The 9,560-nt window shown below is 33.9% G+C and overlaps 1 long non-coding RNA gene across 2 annotated transcripts; it reads left to right on the forward strand.

Moving 5' to 3' along the window:
* Positions 1-3,112: 3,112 nt before the first annotated feature.
* LOC309509842 lies at positions 3,113-5,335 on the forward strand. 2 transcript variants are annotated; one of them, XR_014210088.1, is made up of 4 exons: positions 3,113-3,169; positions 3,664-3,720; positions 4,218-4,290; positions 4,369-5,335. It is a non-coding gene; the product is annotated as an uncharacterized lncRNA (long non-coding RNA). The 2 variants fall into 2 exon arrangements; XR_014210089.1 differs by lacking the exon at positions 3,113-3,169 and having other exon boundaries at positions 3,424-3,720.
* Positions 5,336-9,560: the final 4,225 nt, after the last annotated feature.

The raw sequence follows: 9,560 nt of genomic DNA on the forward strand, positions 1-9,560 counted from the left end.
TGATTTCATGACGACTAAGATGTGATGCTTTTTCAAACTTGGATTTTCTCAGTTTTTGCAACATATATCGAGTAACAACAGTTTTTTTTATTAAGTTTAGGTTCGGTTAGTTATTTTTAGGCTTCAGTAAACACTTTAACTTGTCTAGCCTACATCATAGGCTTAGTACATAAACACAATGTTAACAGACATTGCATGCACAAGATAAACCATAACAAACAGTTCTCTCTTTAGTGTGCTCACAGCTTTTCTAAATGGCCGTGCAAGTTTGCCAATTTTACCTTAATGTTCCACCGTTTGTGCAGTGCGTGGATGAAGAAATAGCGACGTCTTCCTCATGCAGCTCTCCTACGATGCATTCTCAGCAACAATCCACAGTGATACTCCCCAAAAACGATAAGCTTGTTGTTTCCTCCACGGAAAAACTGTTTTCCTCAGAAGTGAAGCTCGCAGTTTCCTCTTGATCAGTCAACTTGTCCAATAGTCTCCAATTAGATCCATCGAAGAAGACTTAAATCCCACCAAATAAAACCAGCTCCCATAACGGTCAAACATTTTGACTTTCTAGGCTTTCAATCGAGCTAATGAAATAATTTACTTTTTTGATGAAAGAAATTACATTCTATGAAGTGATATTTCTGTGGTTCTCTTAAGATAATAGTCACTTGTGATGAAACATTCTTGTACATCACTGCCTTTTTGTTTCTTGAGGGTTTTTTTTCTACGCATTTTTTGAAATGTGAATGTATAGCCTATAGGCTATATTAAAAAAATTATAAAGCAACTTATTATTTATTATTGTGATTATTATTATCATTGCTGCTGTTCAAACACAGAGACTGAAAGGTCAAAATCCTGATTTCAATCTACAGCAAAACTAATGCTTTATCATTATTTTTAATATAAATTAATTTCTATTTATTTATATATATATAATTAATTTATATTAAATAGTTAATAGTTGATAGTTAACTAGTAGATACTTGAAATAATATTTGTGTGTGTGTAGGCCTATATTTACAGTAGTAGGTATTCTTGGAGTTCTTAATCTGAATTTGGGATTCACATTTATAATATCTGGTGTATTATTGTTGTGATAATGCATCAGAAGTGGAATTATGAAGGGATCAGTTTCTAAGATCCATAAATGATGGTCAAACTAAAGATGCAGACGTCAGCAAGTATTCAGGAAAAAGCAATGTATCCGTCTCAGGTTTCACTATAGAGAGAAAAAACCACAGCTTAATTTATACACAATTTAATCTGAACACTCAGAATTACAAAAGATACTATACAAGGAACATGAATAAACTGTATAATCACTGGCTAAAGCAAAATCACTAACCAGTGAGTGAAAACCAACTCAATCCTGCAGTGACCTCTTGTGGTTGAAACAAACAAACAAACCTGAATTTGATGCTGGGCACCAGTTTGCCTTTAGTGGAGATACACTGAACTACAGTTGCATTGCAATAAAAGTTTATTGCGGCATGCAGTTATAGCCTACAGCTGTGGTCATTTTGATATACATCTTCAATTAAACAAACAGAAAATGCATTGCTTTTAAAGTTCTTGCATTTTAAAAAAACATGACATTCAAACATTTACAATTTTGAAAAAACATTCAGAACAACGTGCATGAATAAAAATATTGAACAAAAACACAATAACTATAATTAAGATCTAACAATAAGCATGATGAAAGAATTAAATACTCCAAATAAACAAGAGTCCAAATACATTTACATGATGCTGAATGAGGCTGAGAATGACATTACTTGAAATATAATTGCTTATATAATAAATCTATTGTTAAACCAGTGTAATTATAAAAAAAGCTCAGAAATTAGTACATTTGCTAATGATGTGTTAATGCTCTTCAGCCCCACAGATAAACTATAATAGCATAAACTGTACAATCAATAACTATCACGCAGATATTCACAATAACTGATTCTGTGTAATTATGTGTGAGTGTAATTGCCTACGGTCAATCTATAGCCTTGTGTGGGTTTGATGCTTATTAATGCGTGATGCTAATAGTATTTACATGTATAGCCTTTAGATTTCTGTGGTTTCAATCCTTCAGTTTTATTGCACAAAACTAACTTTCTTTCTCCTGTTATAGAACATTTGTATCAACCTCTGAATTCTCATAACTGCAAGAACATTTCTAAAACTGTGAATGTGGATCTGTAACTGTAATCTTACTTGTTTGCTGTGTTAACTGTATATTCTTATGTTCTAATTTCTTTCTTTACGTAGCCTACACTGTAAAAACTAAAGGAGCCTCAAATATCCTGTCGGATACTCAAGGAACTTCAAAATGTAATTTAAGTGCCTCAAAGCTCTTTCTCCTATAGTAGGGTTACTGGAGGAGCATTGACATTCTTTGAGGTTCTTGCTGGAACTTATGGGATCCTTTAAGCACTTTGTATTTAGTTCAGAGGTTCTGGAGTCACCTTTTCATTACCATGAGACCTCGAAGTGCTTTGGGGGAAAATAGAGGAACTTGAATGCGATAAAAGGGTTATTGGAAGATCTTTTAACATTTAAGTGGTTCCTGGAAGATCTCTTATGTTAAAGCCAGCATCTGGAGGAACCCAATGGTTCTGTGAGGCCAGAATGAGAATATTATTATCCTATTATTATTATTATAGGCTACTTAAGTTTGATTCAGTATAGCCTACATACCCAGGTGAAAAAAGACGTACTATTAAAAATGTACTTGAGTGTGTTTTTAGTAGGCCTACAATACAAATATACTTTAATGCATTTTTAATACATTTAACAGTAGCCTACGTCTTTTTCACCTGGGTAGCTTACATTTATTTAGTATCTATAGGCCTATTTTGTTGATTAATTTAAACCTTAAACAACAACACTAAATTATAATAATATTAATAAGAAGAATTCATTAATTATTATTGAATAAATAATAGTAATAAAATAATAATTTTTACCTACTTCTTCATAAATTATTATTTGAAGAAGAAGAACTAGGAGGAGAAAAGTTTTATTCTGTCACGAAACTGCTGCTACTCCTCTGCTGTCGTCACTTCAGTGATCCTCGCGCTGCTCGCGCGCAACAAGCTCAGCTGATCGACGTCATCGGGTAACGGCTCCTCTCATCAAAGCTTCCGCCGTTTGATCGGCTCTCCGTTACAAGGTTTGGAATATAAACTTGCCAAATAAATATAAATACAGAGTCTACTCACTATATATTCAAACACACATATATATAAACTAAATTGATTATACATTACTACTTTTTTACAGTGTTTACCACTCGTTTATTGCACAGTATCTGGTATGAAGGTTTTAGCAGCGATGCTAACTACGTTGATCTAACGTAAGTTAATGAACAAATGGAAATTATTGACTTATTGTCTTAGATTGATTTAGTCATTCGATTCAACATATTCTGTAAAACTGTGTCTTCAAATTGCTGAGATAGCCTAACTAATGTAGCTGATTCCTGCTGTCGTCATTGGCGTTTGTTATGAATAACAAAAGCAGGTTAATATAGTTTGGTCTGTTTTTGTTTAGCCTAACTTTACTTACTACAGGTGCCCTCATTCTCTCAAATACCATTTTAAAGCCATTTACTGGTCAATAAATATTATGTTGTGAATAATCAGCTTTGTTCTTTTGTTTCCCCAGAACAACCAGTACATTTCTAAAATAATCTGAACATTTCAGAGGCAACATTGAATTACAGTAAGTTACCTATACACCACATGCAAGTACTTTATTACTATGAACTTTCTCTGTGTGAAATTGTATTGTTTGACTGTGTACTTTTTTAATAAGTTATTCTCTGAAAATCTTCCCTCATGCTCTCAAATCTCATTCATGTTACTCAGAAAAATAATATCACAGGTTTGGAGCTAATAATGCTATGTATTTTTTATAGGCTATACCTTAATCATATGCATTTGAATATAAGACACTTGAACCCTGAATTATAACTTAAAGTTTAGTCTTTTTCGACAAAAAAAAGGAAAAAGCTATTATATGACTTCAGAAGACTTACAACACAACCCATAACACATGAATTGTGAACTCATTGACTATTTTTAGGATCTTTTCTGGGACATTTTTGGAGCTTAACCATTTTTACATAAATTGTTGCATTGAATTGAACTAGACAAGTGTACATAAGAATAGTTTGAATGAATTACAAAAAAAAAAAATTATGCTTGTGTTTCATGCAGTGATATTGAATGGTGACGGGTTGCATTATGCCTGAGATCTGCTTTCGGGTTCCACAGACAGAAAGTCAAACAGGTTTGGAGCGTCACAAGGCTGAGGAAATTATTTAATAACTTTAATAACCTTACTAACAGTACATTTTGTACTTTGCAGGGATCTCGGTAAGCTGAAATACAAGTTTGATCAAGAATAAAAATCCTCCTGTAGACCTGAAAATCACTGAAGTGCCTGGACCATCCACCAGAAAAGAGGAAAAGAAAACAGAAAATGAAGCTGATGCACCTTTTCACTTTTCTAACTCGTTAAGTACCTCACGTGTCCCTTGTGAAGATTTTATAATTGATTGCATTTTATGTTGCAGCGAGTAAAGGTGCATCACATTTGTGAATTTCGTGAAATTACACAGGCAAAAAGACAAAATTGCTGATCGTGTGGATTCTTATTGAAATGACTGAATTCATTCACAGAACAACAGATCATTTTACTGCACCTTAACTCTGTTAAAATGGAAAATGTTTTCTGCTTGTTGTGACATAAGGAATACTGTTTCCGGGTCGAAGCCTCTACTTCTACTTCCTCTATCTTGTTTATAGATATTGAGAATACTCAACAACCATTTATGGGAACTGTTGATTCAAGTCACACATTTAAGCTTTTCAAAAGGCATAGTGTACATTTCAGTCTCCAGTCTCACGGCATCCCAGACTTCAACATTTTATGATTCAAAACAGCTGAATAACTAACCATCTGAGATTTCGGAATAGAGATAAAGGTTAGGATCCTAATTTTCAGGAATATTACAGCACAATGAGTGTATATTAGCACTGTTTGTTGTTTGTTTTTGGCATCTGATAGAGCTTTTGGACTTGGAAACAGTGACGTCAGACTTAACAAGCGGACTGAAACACATTTTTAAAAATTAAGTGAAGATGGACATTTTTAATTAGTCAAAATTGTAATTTTTTACATTGATTTATTACATCATGGAACATGTGTTTTCCATGCATTTTGTTGAGATGTCTTTTCTTGTGTAGCCTATTGTATACACATGGTTGATTATTCATGTTACTTATGTATTATACTATTTTGTGTGTGTGTGTGTGTATTCATTAATATTAATCTATTACTAGCTTTTTTTTCAAGTGCATGGAAGTGTATATATTAAAATGGATCTAAAATATGTAATAAACAATTCTTATTTTGTATTTGGTTCAGTTTGTTTATTATAATAGAAGTTAATGGTGGTAACCATAGTAACAACATGAAATTAATTTAATACAAATAAAATTGAAATTTGGTTCCTGGAGGCACCCACAGTGGTTCCACACAGTGCCTTATATAAGAGTTCCTCAGGAAACCTGTGTGGTTCCTCAGAGAACCGCCCCTTTTTAAAGGGTGCCTAGAGGATCTACAGACGGTTCCGCCGGTGTGGCAAAGTGAAGAACCCCAAAAGGTTCCTCCAGGCACCTTTTATTTTTACAGTGTACTATGAAAAAATATCATTTAAACAAAGAAGTGTCACCTGGCGGGGATACATGAAGATGCTCTGGAGAGTGAACGTGACTTAACTTCCACCTCCAAAAGCTCAAAAGTGTGTACCGGTGTCGTGTTTCAGAAGATCCCAGACAGTCCGCTGGAAACTTAGAGATCGGACTCCATTCTGATCAGAAAAGAAACCTTACATCAAATTCCCTTTGCTTCAGATTCAATCTACTGTGAGTTTGGTCCAGATGTTAGTGGTGAAGAAATAATGCACTTTACCTTTAAAGAAAGAGTCTGATACTACACTGTAAAAATAAAAGGTGCCTGGAGGAACCTTTTGGGGTTCTTCACTTTGCCACACCGGCGGAACCGTCTGTAGATCCTCTAGGCACCCTTTAAAAAGGGGCGGTTCTCTGAGGAACCACACAGGTTTCCTGAGGAACTCTTATATAAGGCACTGTGTGGAACCACTGTGGGTGCCTCCAGGAACCAAATTTCAATTTTATTTTATTTTATTTGTATTAAATTAATTTCATGTTGTTACTATGGTTACCACCATTAACTTCTATTATAATAAACAAACTGAACCAAATACAAAATAAGAATTGTTTATTACATATTTTAGATCCATTTTAATATATACACTTCCATGCACTTGAAAAAAAAAGCTAGTAATAGATTAATATCAATGAATACACACACACAAAAAAAATAGTATAATACATAAGTAACATGAATAATCAACCATGTGTATAAAATAGGCTACACAAGAAAAGACATCTCATCAAAATGCATGGAAAACACATGTTCCATGTAATAAATCAATATAAAAAATTACAATTTTGACTAATTAAAAATGTCCATCTTCACTTAATTTTAAAACATGTGTTTCAGTCCGCTTGTTAAGTCTGACGCCACTGTTTCCAAGTCCAAAAGCTCTATCAGATGCCAAAAACAAACAACAAACAGTGCTAATATACACTCATTGTGCTGTAATATTCCTGAAAATTAGGATCCTAACCTTTATCTCTATTCCGAAATCTCAGATGGTTAGTTATTCAGCTATTTTGAATCATAAAATGTTGAAGTCTGGGATGCCGTGAGACTGGAGACTGAAATGTACACTATGCCTTTTGAAAAGCTTAAATGTGTGACTTGAATCAACAGTTCCCATAAATGGTTGTTGAGTATTCTCAATATCTATAAACAAGATAGAGGAAGTAGAAGTAGAGGCTTCGACCCGGAAACAGTATTCCTTATGTCACAACAAGCAGAAAACATTTTCCATTTTAACAGAGTTAAGGTGCAGTAAAATGATCTGTTGTTCTGTGAATGTTCACTGGTGAATTCAGTCATTTCAATAAGAATCCACACGATCAGCAATTTTGTCTTTTTGCCTGTGTAATTTCACGAAATTCACAAATGTGATGCACCTTTACTCGCTGCAACATAAAATGCAATCAATTATAAAATCTTCACAAGGGACACGTGAGGTACTTAACGAGTTAGAAAAGTGAAAAGGTGCATCAGCTTCATTTTCTGTTTTCTTTTCCTCTTTTCTGGTGGATGGTCCAGGCACTTCAGTGATTTTCAGGTCTACAGGAGGATTTTTATTCTTGATCAAACTTGTATTTCAGCTTACCGAGATCCCTGCAAAGTACAAAATTTACTGTTAGTAAGGTTATTAAAGTTATTAAATAATTTCCTCAGCCTTGTGACGCTCCAAACCTGTTTGACTTTCTGTCTGTGGAACCCGAAAGCAGATCTCAGGCATAATGCAACCCGTCACCATTCAATATCACTGCATGAAACACAAGCATAATTTTTTTTTTTTGTAATTCATTCAAACTATTCTTATGTACACTTGTCTAGTTCAATTCAATGCAACAATTTATGTAAAAATGGTTAAGCTCCAAAAATGTCCCAGAAAAGATCCTAAAAATAGTCAATGAGTTCACAATTCATGTGTTATGGGTTGTGTTGTAAGTCTTCTGAAGTCATATAATAGCTTTTTCCTTTTTTTTGTCGAAAAAGACTAAACTTTAAGTTATAATTCAGGGTTCAAGTGTCTTATATTCAAATGCATATGATTAAGGTATAGCCTATAAAAAATACATAGCATTATTAGCTCCAAACCTGTGATATTATTTTTCTGAGTAACATGAATGAGATTTGAGAGCATGAGGGAAGATTTTCAGAGAATAACTTATTAAAAAAGTACACAGTCAAACAATACAATTTCACACAGAGAAAGTTCATAGTAATAAAGTACTTGCATGTGGTGTATAGGTAACTTACTGTAATTCAATGTTGCCTCTGAAATGTTCAGATTATTTTAGAAATGTACTGGTTGTTCTGGGGAAACAAAAGAACAAAGCTGATTATTCACAACATAATATTTATTGACCAGTAAATGGCTTTAAAATGGTATTTGAGAGAATGAGGGCACCTGTAGTAAGTAAAGTTAGGCTAAACAAAAACAGACCAAACTATATTAACCTGCTTTTGTTATTCATAACAAACGCCAATGACGACAGCAGGAATCAGCTACATTAGTTAGGCTATCTCAGCAATTTGAAGACACAGTTTTACAGAATATGTTGAATTGAATGACTAAATCAATCTAAGACAATAAGTCAATAATTTCCATTTGTTCATTAACTTACGTTAGATCAACGTAGTTAGCATCGCTGCTAAAACCTTCATACCAGATACTGTGCAATAAACGAGTGGTAAACACTGTAAAAAAGTAGTAATGTATAATCAATTTAGTTTATATATATGTGTGTTTGAATATATAGTGAGTAGACTCTGTATTTATATTTATTTGGCAAGTTTATATTCCAAACCTTGTAACGGAGAGCCGATCAAACGGCGGAAGCTTTGATGAGAGGAGCCGTTACCCGATGACGTCGATCAGCTGAGCTTTGTTGCGCGCGAGCAGCGCGAGGATCACTGAAGCGACGACAGTAGAGGAATAGCAGCAGTTTCGTGACAGAATAAAACTTTTCTCCTCCTAGTTCTTCTTCTTCAAATAATAATTTATGAAGAAGTAGGTAAAAATTATTATTTTATTACTATTATTTATTCAATAATAATTAATGAATTCTTATTAATATTATTATAATTTAGTGTTGTTGTTTAAGGTTTAAATTAATCAACAAAATAGGCCAATAGATACTAAATAAATGTAAGCTACCCAGGTGAAAAAGACGTAGGCTACTGTTAAATGTATTAAAAATGCATTAAAGTATATTTGTATTGTAGGCCTACTAAAAACACACTCAAGTACATTTTTAATAGTACGTCTTTTTTCACCTGGGTATGTAGGCTATACTGAATCAAACTTAAGTAGCCTATAATAATAATAAAAGGATAATAATATTCTCATTCTGGCCTCACAGAACCATTGGGTTCCTCCAGATGCTGGCTTTAACATAAGAGATCTTCCAGGAACCACTTAAATGTTAAAAGATCTTCCAATAACCCTTTTATCGCATTCAAGTTCCTCTATTTTCCCCCAAAGCACTTCGAGGTCTCATGGTAATGAAAAGGTGACTCCAGAACCTCTGAACTAAATACAAAGTGCTTAAAGGATCCCATAAGTTCCAGCAAGAACCTCAAAGAATGTCAATGCTCCTCCAGTAACCCTACTTTAGGAGAAAGAGCTTTGAGGCACTTAAATTACATTTTGAAGTTCCTTGAGTATCCGACAGGATATTTGAGGCTCCTTTAGTTTTTACAGTGTAGGCTATTATTGTAACCTTCATTATATTAACTAGTCCAGTGGCGTAGCCACGAGGGGGCCTGGGTGGGCCTAGGCCCCCTCATTTGTATGTCCGGCACCCTCAGATTTCTGATGT

The sequence above is a fragment of the Leuciscus leuciscus genome, assembly GCF_965113295.1.
Source record: "Leuciscus leuciscus genome assembly, chromosome: 11".
Taxonomy (NCBI): domain Eukaryota; kingdom Metazoa; phylum Chordata; class Actinopteri; order Cypriniformes; family Leuciscidae; genus Leuciscus; species Leuciscus leuciscus.